Source organism: Pan paniscus, chromosome 2 (genome assembly GCF_029289425.2).
Source record: "Pan paniscus chromosome 2, NHGRI_mPanPan1-v2.0_pri, whole genome shotgun sequence".
Lineage (NCBI taxonomy): Eukaryota > Metazoa > Chordata > Mammalia > Primates > Hominidae > Pan > Pan paniscus.
Genome location: NC_085926.1, coordinates 38,935,537 through 38,948,714, shown reverse-complemented (window position 1 = coordinate 38,948,714; position 13,178 = coordinate 38,935,537). Strand labels below are relative to the sequence as shown.

Here is a 13,178-nt window from a genome sequence, read left to right as displayed (position 1 = left end):
GGTAACTGAGGGGGGAACTGATGGTCATGTAAACCCAGGAGGAGGCAAAGAAAGTAGTAAGATGTGATTGGCAGTGAAGGAAGAATTAACATTTATCCTGTACAGTGGCATGATCAAGTGGCTGCTCACTGCAGCCTTGAACTCCTGGGTTCAAGTGATCCTCCCGTCTCAGCCTCTTGGTAGCCAGGACTACAGGCATGCACCACCATGTCCAGTTGACTCTCCTTCTTGATGGGAGAAACCGCAAATTTACACAACTATAGGGCATGGAAGAATTTGTTGCCATCTTCGCAATATACCGCAGGAGGGAAGACAGTGATTATGGATGCAGATGCTAATAGGTGGGTCAATGCAGTTGTAGTATTATGGGAACATTATCTTCTCAGCACTTTGATCTTCTCAAAAGTAGGGTCTCAAGTTCAAAGTCCACACAAGGCTGATGTTGATTTATTCATTTACAATAAAAGACAACACTGCCAAGATAACTGGGGCCTTATGGCAGCTTCCTAGAGTCTTTAGAAAAATGCTTCCTGGAAGCCACCTAATCACGAAGTCTGGGATTCCTGCAAATGAGGCTAATTGGATAAATGATGGTTGATATTATGAATCTTGACAGCAAGATACACTCATCCTTGAAAAGGACATTCGTTTCAAGCAGATTGAGATACCTATCTGCTAGGCACTCCCTGCCCTGGATAATGCTACATGGGTGCTTCTGGGCTCTGTCTTTTGACTGTATTTTCTCTGTGAACCAGTGCCTATGTCCATCCACCCTTTCTGTACATTTATATGTGTCTAAGAGTAGGCTTCTATGACAAAATATCACAGGTGGGATGACTGAAAAAAAATTTTATTTCTTATAGTTCTGGAGGCTGGGAAGTCCAAGATCAAGTTGCCATACAATTAAATTCCTGGTGAGGGCCCTCTTCCTATCTTGTAGATGGTCACCTTCTCACTGTGTTCTCACATAGTAGACAGAAAGAGAGAGAGAGAGCGCTCATGCTCTGGTGTCTCTTCATCTTTTGCAAGGGTACCAGCTCTATCAGATTAGAGTCACATTCTTATGACCTTATTCACAGTCCTTATCTCTATATACATCCTTATCTGTACATTGTGGGATTATGGCTTTGTATTGGTCAGGGTTCTTCAGAGAAACAAAATATAAATAGATAGATAGATAGATAGATAGATAGATAGATAGATAGACAGACAGACAGACAGATAGATAGACAGACAATTTATTGCGAGAAATTGGCTCACATTATTATGGAGGCTGAGAAGTTCCACATTCAGCCATCTGCAGGCTGGAGAACCAGGAAAAACTGTGGTGTAATTCTAGTCCAAACCCAAAGGCCTGAGTACCAGGGGAGCCAGTGCTGTAAATTCTAGTCCAAGAGCAGGAGAATATTGAGGTCCCAGCTCAAACAGGCAGGTGGGAAGGAAAAGAGAGGAATTTCTCCTTCCTCTTCCTTTCTGTTCTATTCAGACCCCCAGCAGATTAAATGATGCTCCCTGCCTCCCAACATGGAGGAAGGTGGTCCACTGAGTCCACAATTCAAACACTAATTTCATCCAGGAAACTCCATTCACGTTTCTTCTTAAACTTCTTAAATTGGCCGGGTGCCATGGCTCACGCCTGTAATTCCAGCACTTTGGGAGGCCGAGGCAGGTGGATCACAAGGTCAGGGGATGGAGACCATCCTGGCTAACATGGTGAAACCCTGTCTCTACTAAAAATACAAAAAATTAGCTGGGCATGGTGGTGGGTGCCTGTAGTCCCAGGTACTCGGGAGGCTGAGGCAGGAGAATGGCGTGAACCCGGGAGGAGTGAGCCGAGATCGCGTCACTGCACTCCAGCCTGGGCAACAGAGGGAGACTCCAACTCAAAAAAAAAAAAAAAAAAAAAAAGTTCTTAAATTAAAGCTTCCCTTATATGCTGATATGGGCTTATTTGGGGCCCAGAAGTCACGCTATGTCTTTTCTACCCTTTCCTGTCAAGCTTGTTAGCTTCCCAGGAAGTGTGTCTGTATCTTTGAGGGTGGAAGGTGGGTGAATGTAGATGCGAGGAGGTAGGGAGGTAGAATGAGAGGCAGGGGTGTTTCCCTTGACGGCTTCGTGGGGCTTCTGTGGGTCTTCAGAGACTGGCCTCACATTTCTGGCAGCCTCTCAGCTGCAGACAAATAGCTCCTCTGCTGGCCATGTGAGTCTCTCCCCCAGAGCCCTGTGAGTGTAGGTCCCTCCAGCTTCCATCTGTCTCCAGGTGGATCTTGTGGGCCAAGTCTATTTAAATTGTCTCTCCCCTTTGCCTCCCACTTCGTCCATAGAAACACTCCCCATGCTTTGGCTTGACAAACCCCTCCATGATCCACAGACACTGCAGACTCCAAGGGACTTAGGCCAACTTCCTCAGGAGTGCTCCTTGATGTCCTCTCACTAGGTTTGATGTAGGGGCTTGTAAACCTATGTGCTTATCTCTGATGGATATAAGGGCAGAAGTAGGGAGGAATCATAATATACCAACAGTTCTCTCCAAAGAGATCCTCTTTCTCTTTTCCAGCTTGTGGCCTCTTAAACGTCAACAACAAATGGGAAAGTGGCCAAGAGTCTTGGAAACAGTTTTATGTAAGTACCCTAGAAATGTCCTAAACATGTTCTGAACATTTCCTATGCTAGTCCAGCATTTCACCTTAAATGTGACACTCAGTATCCTGGGTGCTCATTTTACCATCCTGTTACAGGTTCCTATACAGGGATCCAGGAGCTTAGCTGGTCCATCGTTCTGCCATGACAATATATAGGAATACTTTATAATTAGCATTAAGAAAAATAAGAATAATTGCAATCAAAGTATATCACTGAGTTAGTTTTTAGTCTTATCTTGTGTCTAGTTTGATTCTTTTCTTTCAGACCCTGAAACAAGGACTTGGATGCACAGAATTTATTTGGGGAGCGATCCCAGGAAGACCAGTTGAGGACAGAGGAGAATGAGGCAGGGAAAGGAGAAAAGTCCATGTAGAGTATGCTAATGAATGGTTACTGCGTGGACAGCTAGGGCTGCACCGCACTGGGACCCTCTAAGAGACTGCATGGAAGATGCTGCAAAATCTTCCCACTAGAGGAAGGCAAGGCTGCTTCCCATGTAATTTGTGGAGAACTTGCCCCCAGTGGTGTTAATTGCAGCCCCCTACTCCAAGTTCCCTGCATGCAGGAGGCAGAAAAGAAGAGAGACACTAGGCACTTGAGGGGTTGGAAGGCATCTCCAGTGCTGTGGAACTTAGGTGGGCTGGGATAGGTGGGATATTGGACAGGGCATAAACAGCAGCTGATACCGTTGCACACAGGCCAGGAGAAAAGTGATGAAAAAAGACTGCTTGGGTGTTTCTTTCTTTGAATGTGCAGATTTTCCTATCTCAGACCTCTGTTTCTTCTGCATTTGCAGTGCCTCCCTGTAGTTTTATGAAATTTCAGTGACCAGAAGTTCCTCTTGGCCTGATGTTATGATCAACACATGATTTGTTTCTTATAGTAAAACCAATTTCCCTCCTGTTTAGTATGAAAGTATGTGACTGGAAACTAGAAGTTTTAGAGGAGGAGAAGGGAGCCAAGGCTAGCATAACTCTGAGACATCTGCTATACGACATAACCTGGCCGAGGAGAGTGAGACCCAGCTTTGGCTCAGTGCCTCTCAGTGGCATTTGAGATTGGCTTCTGTTAGGGCTCTTTTTTTTCTGATCCCGGTAGCCTTCATCCTGGATTCTCCAATGAATAAAACTCCCAGAGGCGCTCCAGTGTCTGGCGTATGTTGTCCCTTACAAGGCCCTTCAAAAAGGACACTGTTGTTCTCCCATGGCCACCCCAGAGGAGTCCAGGTGGATTCTCAAGCACTTGGGAGTCACAGTCATCTCAAACAATCACGGTCACAGGAAATCTGAGGCAGAGGAATGCCTCGAGAGAACCACATATTCTTTTCCTCTTATTGCAACCCATTAGGGACCAGTTCTCTGGGGCTGAGTGGGCAGAGTGCAGCATTGGCCATTGCTCCTGAGAATCGGGGATGTCTGTACCTGACCTAGGACTGAGGTGGCAAGTGTGTGTGGTAAGGTAGGAGAGTGGCGTAGGAAGCTCTCAGCCTGGCCCACAGCTGAAGGCTAGGCAGTGAACAAAAGCAAAATGGAAGAGGGAAAGGTAGCCAGTAAAACTCTACCTGCCCTTGATGTATCAGGAAAAAGCACTTGATTAGATGCAGGTCCCAGCTGGGAGATATGATGCTTGGCAAGTTACTTGACCTATCTGTGCATTGGTTTCCTAATCTGTAATATGGTGACCATGCCACCTTCCGGGGGTTGCTGAAAGTATTTGGTGAGACTAAAGGTATGAAAGAGGTTTAGCATGACACACAGGCTGTAAGGGTATTTTCTTTTACTATTTGAAATGAATCAAGTAAAAGGTATAAGGGATTCTTCCTTTTGTTGATACATGAGTCATTCATATAATATGCATGAGCAAGAGAGATGTAATGGGAAGTTGACTGTCAAGGCGGGGAAGGCAGATCCACCAGAGGATGCCGTTTGTTTGTAAAGACAGATAACAGAAATCAGCAGTTATATTTAGTAAAACCATAAGCCTAGGGGAGAGCAGCATGTTGTCTATCAATATTCTGAGGCATAGAAGCACAGACCATTCTTGAGGAGGATTGAGTGTTGAGCTGCACAGATGATGTGGCCATAGCCAGTCCTGGATAGACTGAAATCCAGGTCTTTACTCTGTAACTTAATCATGACATCAGTTCATCAGGCCTTCAATGAAAAGCTTCACTGTTAGAATATAGGTGGAATGCAAAGGATGTATTGGACTTCGTTTCTGCACTCAAGAATCTTTGGGAAAGCAGAAGTGTGAAACAACTGGGAGTTATTTGCAATCTAAAGAACAGACTGGCCAGGCATGGTGGCTCATGCCTGTAATCCCAGCACTTTGGGAGGCCGAGATGGGCAGATCACCTGAGGTCAGGAGTTCGAGACCAGCCTGGCCAACATGGTAAAACCCCGTCTCTACTAAAAGTACAAAAATTAGCTGGGCATGGTGGTGCACGCCTGTAATCCCAGCTACTCAGGCAACTGAGGCATGAGAATCACTTGAACCTGGGAGGCAGAGGTTATAGTGAGCCAAGATCACACCACTGCACTCCAGCCTGGGGGATAGAGTGAGACTCTGTCTCAAAAATAAAATACAATAAAATAAATAAATAAAAAATAAAGCACAGACTGCCAATTCAACTGCTTACCAGGACCCAGCAGGTGATGTAGCTAAGCAAGCAGGCCAGTTATAAGAAAAACAACAGCATAGGTGCCATGTAAATGACATTTGACCTTAACATCAACTCCGCTTCCAAATTGTCCAGTGAAAATGGAGGCCTAGGATTGTCAGATCTTTTGATTTTATCCAAAGTCAGAAATCCAAATTTTTATACAAATTTTGTCAATTTTTGTAAGCTGTCAAGTAACTTTAGGAAATTGCACAACATTATCAGGTCAAACAAAGAGGTCTTCATCTCTCTATGATCTCTGCAAACACACAGTTGTGAGTAGGAAGGTTGGGGAGCTCAGAGACAAAGGAAGAGAGGGTGGGGGTGAGCATAGTGTCCAGAGCCTGAAGGATGGATTCTGTGAGCTGGCAAGAGGGCAGGTCCCCAGCTCCCTCTGGGCGGAGGAAAGAGTCCATAGGCTCATCTTCCCTGTACCCAGTTGCTGCCCAAGGACTGGCCCTGGCTTGGTCTTCTTCTCCTTCTGAGCAACTGTTTCCTTCAGAGAAATGGTGGGGCATGGGGAGGATAGTCTTAATTTGTTTTTTATAAAACAATATTTAGTTGTAAAAGTGATTCAAGGTGAAACTTTCTAACTTTTAGAAAGTATAAAATACTTTTTTCACTTCACTCCCATCCATTTCTAAGAAGTAATCACTGATAACATTTATTTTTCCATATCATCCTGGAAATTTCCTAAGCACAAAAAACCATATACATGATTATTTTTTCCCCCAGGAGACGGAAGAAAGATGTGATTGGCCGCTGAATGGGGAGCAGAGTCCCCACTCTGTGCATTTGTGCCTGCAGTGTCTCCTGCTTGGAAGGTACTTCCCTTTCTTCTCATCTCCTTTACTGCCTTGAAAGACACACAGTGTGGTGGTCAGGAACACAGACCCCTGAGTCAGACTTTCTGGCTCCACATCCTGCCTCTACCAATTGCTAGCTCTGACCTGTGCCGTGTTTCTTAACCTTTTCATGCCATGATTTTCTCATCTGTGAAAAGGGGATTGGAAGCAGACTCTATTTCGAAGGGCTGTGGGGAGGAATGAATGTGTTAAAGTATATAAAGGGCTTGCACAGGATTTGGCACAGAGCATGTGGTATGTAAGTGTTTACTATTGTTATTGTTCTCAAAGGCCCAGCACTTGTTTCCTTCCTAGTAGGAAACCATTCTCAGTCATCCCTAATCTTTGCTCCTCTCTCCTCCTCCAATTTACCTCTTTTAATGCTAATTATGCCATCTAAATTGGCACCTAATTATATTGCCTCACATTATCTCAACACCTATCATACATGCAAGCATAATGCTGACTTTTTGAGGGCAGGCACCATGCCTTTCACTCCTTTGTGCCCACATAGAGGCATTGTGTGGGCAGATTTGGGTCAGGAATGCAGGTGTGAGGGCCTCCATGTCTGTGTTCGGTCTCTGCCCCTTATTGCAGAGGTGAGTGAGATGCAGCAGGGAGCCCGGGGCCCAGCAGTTTCTCCCCTCCAGTACCTCGGATAAGTCGAGATGGAGTGCCTCCCTTGCTCTGAGCTGCTCTTTATATTCCCCAGAAGTCGCTCTGCCAAAATTTAGAGCCAGCTGTTTTAGAAACTCTTGGCAGCACCAGGGCCCTAAGGGCAGCAATGCTCTGCACTTCCCCTGATCCCCAGGGAGCCTCTGAGCTCATCTCAGTAAAACTTTAATGCCTGGAAGTCAATTAGAGTGAATTCTCCTGTAATCAAAAGAGGCAATGCTTTTATTGGAAAGGTGCAAACTGGAAGAGAAAGATGACAGCTGTGTGAGCCTCTGGAAAGCTAATGGCTTGGACTGGGAACATTATTTCGACAGAGTCACCCTGTATCTACCAGGCACCAAGATAAAATGAGAGGGGGTGGGGTGGATGGGGGAACGGATTGTAGGGGGCCTTAATGATTATTTTCATATTGTGCTGCAAAGTTCCCAGAGCATATTCACACATTTGCTCTCCTAAAATCCCCTACCAGTTCCACTATGTGGAATTACTCACTAATTCCCATTTTACAGAGGAAAAACTGAAGTTCAGAGAAGTTAAGTATGCAACTGGAGTTGGAACCCTAGCCTCTCCACTTCTTTTCAGAAAGCAGACCTGGCTGGACTGAGGCATGTGGATGAGGAAGAGGAATCCCTGCTCTTTCTAAGCACATTCTTCAAAAGCACCATCTTTTTGTTGCCTGTTGAAGGAATTCTGAAAAGCAGTTAGAGGAAGTCATGTGAAATTTATGACTTGAACATCAGTGAACAGATGCACGGGTTGTACCTAGCTGTTCCAGCTTACTACTGTTGCATAACAGCTCACTCCAAAACTTACTGTCTTTGAACAACCATTTTAGTATACTCACAGATCTGTGGGTTAGGGATTCAGTCAGGGCAGCGGGTTTCTGCTCCATGATGTCTGGGGCCTCAGTTAAAAAAAACTTTTAGGCAGGGGCTGGAATCTTCTAATGGCCCAACTGGCTGGAAGTCCAAGATTGCTCATTGCATGGCTGGAGTTAATGCTGGCTGCTAGGTGGATGCTCAACTAGGGCTGTTGACCAGAGCACTACTTGTGGTCTCCCCAGCATCGCAGTCTCAGGATGTCTGGAGTTCTTATATGGAGGCTGGCTTTCCCCCAGAGTGAGCATCACAGGAGAACCAGGCAGACTTTTGTTGACCCTTCATCACTTCCACCTTACTCTAATGGTTGCAGCAGTCACAAACCTGCCCAGACTCAAGAGAAGGGACATAGATCCCCACCTCTCAGTGGTGCCAAAGAATATGCAGCCATTGTTTTTAAAAAACCACATACTGCCTTTTTCCTTTATGTCCTTATTCTTTTATTCTCCTATGACCCCATCAGTCCCAACTTTAGGAGTTGTAGTAGGAGTCAGCAGGTGCTGGAATCCCGTCTTGGCTTTGCTACTCACTAGCTATGTGACCTTGGACAAGCCACTTACCCCATCCACATTCCTATTTCCTCATTTATAAAATCAGAGTTGTAATAAAAATAAACTTTTAGATATCTCCTGTCACTTATAAAATATCTTTAAAGCCTAGCAGTCTTATAAAACTCTGAACGGAGTTGTTATGAGGGGAGGGAATATTCCCAAGCTGATGGTAGAACTCTTTTGTTGGGCAGAATCCTGGTGACAAGACGAATAAATGAGGCGATGGCTTTCAGAAACAATGGCAGGGAGATGGAGTAAGGGCTGGACAGGGGAAAGATGTGTGCGAGGACTACCTGAGACAGAAAGAGACTGCAAGGTGTGTGGAAGGCAGGCATGAGCTGCAGATGGGGAGAGAACTGTAACAAGGAGGGATGGGGGAGCCCAGAGACTTGTGATGGAGGCCACAGGGTCTGTACTGGCCAGGAGGTGAATGATGGAATTGCCTAGGCTCAGAGAATGAGAGATAGGTGATAAATAAGGAAGGAAGAGTATTTCTCCTTCAGAGCCCTGTGTGGCTCAGCCCAGGGCTAGAGAGGCATGCAGGGAGACTGGCTGGAAGGATGTTAAGGGCAGGCATCAAGGCTGTGGACTCAGGGGAAGTCACAGGCAGGCAGGGCCAGCTTTATGTGTGTGTAACTGGTGCAGTCACACGGGGCCCTGCATTCAGAAAGCCCAGTGCTTTAATGCTCTGTTGTCACCATTCTAAAATTCTTAATTATTTATGGACAAGGAGCCTCAAATTCCCATTTGCACCGGGCGCCACAAATTATGTAGCTAGTCCTGGAGGCAGGACGGTATGACTGTTTCCCTCACGCTTGATTCTGAGGCTGAACTGCAGACTTTGTGCTCAAATCCTTCCCAGGATGGCAAAGTTGAGTTATGTGCAAGCTCTGCAAATGTGGGCTGGAGACAGAAACAGGGCAGTGGAGAAGCCAGACAGGTTTGGGATGTGGTCCTTTATTAAGAAAACTTCTCCTCAAGGCTGGGCCTGGAGCAAGAGGGCACCTTGGCTCCCTGAGAGAGCAGCCCCGGGCTCTGTGGCTTCACAGAACCTGCTCTTTGCATTTTTAAGGTAAGATTCATCAAATTTGATCAACTAGGCTTCACTGAAGTGCCAGTGTCCAGAACGAGTGTGAGGTCGCCTCAGGGATGAAGTTAGACCCCTTCAGGTCACATGGGCAAATGGTGTCTCCTTTGTGTGATGCCTGCTCTTAGGAGAAAACTCTTGGATCTCAGAGTGTCTTGGGGAGATTACTACTTTCCTCAATACTTGATCCACATTCCTTGAGGAGTCCCTAAGAAGGTTCAGGCACTGAGAGAGAGACAGCCCTGTCCCTGTGGAAGAAGCTGTAAGCTAGAAATATGGGCCCCAGACATGCTTGTGCCATTAGCCAGCCTTGCAAGATGAGTGACTCCTGTAAAGGACAGGACAGGTGTGTGTGTGTGTGTGTGTGTGTGAGAGAGGGAGAGAGAGAGAGAGAGAAAGGCACTGGGAGGGAGAGAAAGGGAGGAAGAAGAAAGAGGAGGGAAGAGGGGAGAAAGGAGAGATGAAAAGAGGACAGGACAGGAAAGAGGAGAGATGGATGAATGCCTGTGATGTTAATTTTCCCATCCTCCCTTCCAAAGATACTCAGCTTCTGTCTTTTACTGCGCATTAGTCACTATGTACTGTGTTTGGGGTGGTTTCACATTAAACACTTGTGTGTGTGTGGTAGGCAGAGCCTTGTGTTTCTCAATGGGATGTGTCTCTACTGGTCTTGCTGTAGTTGTCCAGGTGCGGAAAGAAAGGGGTAGGGGTACAAAAATGCAGGGGACTGAATTCCACCTTGACCTGTCAAGGGGAAAGTGGTCTCACAGCTGGAAAATGACATGTGGCTCTATAGATCCTTGCTCCAAGAGACTCAGTACAAACCTCAAACACAAAGCTGTGCTCTGCATGGCCAGGCTGCAAAAATCACAGGGTTAATTGCAGGACTTCCACTTGGTTTTATCAGTATTGTATGGATCTGCCCCATATTTCAATGCCTCCTTGTCCTTTGTTTGTTCCTCTCCAACATGGTTGATCTCTGGCTCATTCCCCAACTCTACTCCCACTCAATACAACAACAACAACAACAACAACAACAACACACACACACACAGAGAGAGAGAGAGAAGGAGGGAGGGAGAGATACTTGCATCTTAAACCTGATTAGCAGCCTGGATTGATTTCTTTTTACATCTTCAGTTTCGGGGTTCCCTCTTCTTTCTTGTGGTCACCTCACTGCATCACCGTTCACAAAGCCTGGTGGGCCACTCAGTATGTAAGGCAGAAGTAGGGTCTGTCCAGCTCAGCTCACACTTCAATGGGGAACACCCAGCTCCACTGAAGTCTCCATTCCATGTGTCTGGAATCATTCTCTTTGATCCATTTGTATCTCTCTGAATCCAATCATTCCACTCCTATTCCTGCATATTCTTCAGTTCCTCTTTATTAGACTGGCCTCCCTGACGCACCTGCTGGCTCTGTCGGCACTTCCTTCTGGCAGCAGTGTGGATGGTGTGGTGACGGTCCATTGAAATGGCCTCTAGTGATTCTCAGCTCCTAGTATTCATGCCCGTGTGTAGTCTCCTCCCACAATGAAGGCAGCTGATCTGTATAACTAACAGGATATTGTGCAAATCAAAAAGTGTGACTTCCAAGGCTAGACATTGTGGCTTTTGCCTTACTTTCTTACATCACTTGTATAGGACACTCAAACAGACTGTGGAAAGGTCCCGGTAGGGAGAAATGGCAGTTTCCCACCAATGGCCAGTACAACCTCGCCTCATGAGTGAGCCACCTGCAAAGCAGACCCTTTAGTCCCAACCAAGACCAACTAGCTAACATCTTGACTGCAACCTCAGGAGAGATCATGAGCTGGAGGAACCCAGCTAAGCCATTCTGGAATTCATGACCCATAGAAACTGTGAGATGGTAAACGCTTATGGCTATTTTAAACCACTAAGTTTTGAGGTCATTTCTTACACAGCAGTAGATGACTAATACTTTAAACAACATGTCTCTTCTAGTTTTCACCATCCCAGCAAATGGCAAATGCATTTATGCTGTTGTTCAGTCCAAAATCCAAGACTCAGCCTTGATTATACTCTTCCCCTCACAATCCACATCAGCAAATTTTGTAAGACAGCTTTTCCTTGAAATGGTTTCACAAATCTATTTGCCTTTCTCCATCTTCACTGCCATAGCTCACACCCAAGCCATGGTCACCTCCAGCCTGCACTCCTGCAACAGTGTCCCCACTGATCTTTTCATTTTTACACCTGTCCCTAACAGTTGATTCTTAAGACAGCCAGCAGGCCGGGTGCGGTGGCTCACACCTGTAATCCCAGCACTTTGGGAGGCCGAGATGGGTGGATCACAAGGTCAGGAGATCAAGACCATCTTGGCTAACACGGTGAAACCCCGTCTCTACTAAAAATACAAAAAAAAATTAGCCGGGCGTAGTGGCGGGTGCCTGTAGTCCCAGCTACTCGGGAGGCTGAGGCAGGAGAATGGCATAAACCCAGGAGGCAGAGCTTGCAGTGAGCTGAGACTGCGCCACTGCACTCCAGCCTGGGCAACAGAGCAAGACTCTGTCTCAAAAAAAAAAAAAAAAAAAAAGACAGCCAGCCAGAAAGACATTTTTTTAAAAAATCCGAATATGTCATCCTCTGTTTAAGCCCTCCTGTGGCTTTCATTGTATCACAAAACTGAAATAGTCTGCTGCAGCCTAGTGACCATACATAATCCAGCCCCTGCCTACATCTCTGCCTCATCTCCTACTATGCTTGCTCATTCACTCAACTCTAGTCACACTGGCCTCCTCACTGCCCTTGAATATGTTTCTGAGTCAAGGTCTTTGCATTTGCTCTTATTTTCTTGGAATGTTCCCTCCCCCAGACTTTCACGTGCCTTCATTGAAAGCTCAACACGAATTTCAGCCAGGCACAGTGGCTCACGCCTGTAATCCCAGCACGTTGGGAGGCCAAGGTGGGCAGATCACCTGAGGGCAGGAGTTTGAGACCAGCCTGGCCAACATGGTGAAACCCCGTCTCTACTAAAAATACAAAAATTAGCTGGGCATGGTGGCAGGTACCTGTAATCCCAGCTACTTGGGAGGCTGAGGCTGGAGAATTGTTTGAACCTGGGAAGCAGAGGTTGTAGTGAGCCAAGATCATGACATTGCACTCCAGCCTGGGGGACAGGAGTGAGGCTTTGTCTCAAAAAAAAAAAAAAAAAGCTCAGCACAAATTTCACCTCCTCAGAAAGGCTTTCCTTGACAATTCAATATCAATATCTCCCCTTTACCATCTACCCCCTTGTCCTCACCACTAAGGTGCCATATTGGATTTAGGGTTCTTGGGTTGCAAACAACAGAAACCAGCTCTTTCTTATTTAAACTAAAATAACAATTATGGGAAGGTAGGGGGAGCTCTTTAGATTGAATGCAATGTTGAAGAGCCAGAAGGAGGCAGATACTAGCAGCTCTGAACATGTTGGTCTCCAGATGAATAGGGCACCTTCCTCAGTGGAGGCACCCATTGAAGAATGAGTACATTCCTAGAGAATGTGGTCTAAGAGGATTATGAGTGAAAAGGACCTGATGGTCATGGAGCAAGACTGCTCTGGGATTCCTCCTTTCCTGGTGGTTGCAGAGAAGGAACAGTGGGAAAGAGGGAGGCTGTAGAAGGATGACTGGTGTAGAAACTTTCCCAAAGCAATGGGACTAAAAAGATTTAGAAATGTGATCAGCAGGACTTCATTTTACCCTGTTCTCCTGGGAACAAATCAATGAGGTGATCATTATCTTCACCAGAGGCCCATTTAGAAATTGAACATTTTTAAAAGCACACAGAACAGAAGGATTTGTAATGTGTAAGTTTATCTCTAAGTAATTTCTCTCTC

The 13,178-nt window shown here is 46.0% G+C and overlaps 1 long non-coding RNA gene across 1 annotated transcript; it reads left to right on the top strand.

The window, feature by feature from the left end:
• Positions 1-1,076: 1,076 nt before the first annotated feature.
• Positions 1,077-12,606, top strand: LOC134729952 (uncharacterized). The gene is made up of 2 exons (XR_010111528.1): positions 1,077-2,622; positions 6,038-12,606. It is a non-coding gene; the product is annotated as an uncharacterized LOC134729952 (long non-coding RNA).
• Positions 12,607-13,178: the final 572 nt, after the last annotated feature.